Source organism: Bison bison, unplaced genomic scaffold, assembly GCF_000754665.1.
Source record: "Bison bison bison isolate TAMUID 2011002044 unplaced genomic scaffold, Bison_UMD1.0 scf7180017864381, whole genome shotgun sequence".
In the NCBI taxonomy this organism is placed as follows: Eukaryota; Metazoa; Chordata; class Mammalia; order Artiodactyla; family Bovidae; genus Bison; species Bison bison.
The window spans coordinates 2,684,047-2,684,411 of record NW_011494953.1 but is presented as its reverse complement, the minus strand read 5'-3'; positions in this window follow the sequence as shown (position 1 = coordinate 2,684,411).

Here is a 365-nt window from a genome sequence, read left to right as displayed (position 1 = left end):
CAGAGTACATTATGTGAAATGTCAGGCTGGATGAAGCACAAGCTGGAATCAAGATTGCCGGGAGAAATATCAATAACCTCAGATATGCAGATGATACTATCTTTATGGCAGAAAGAGAAGAGGAACTAAAGAACCTCTTGATGAAGGTGAAAAAGGATAGTGAAAAAGCTAGCTTAAAACTCAATATTCAAAAGATGAAGATCATGGCATCTGGTCCCATCACTTCATGGCAAATAGATGGGGAAACAGTGGAAACAGTGACAGACTTTATTTTCTTGGGCTCCAAAATCACTGCAGATAGTGACTGCAGCCATGAAATTAAAAGACGCTTGCTCCTTGGAAGAAAAGTTATGAACAACCTATAC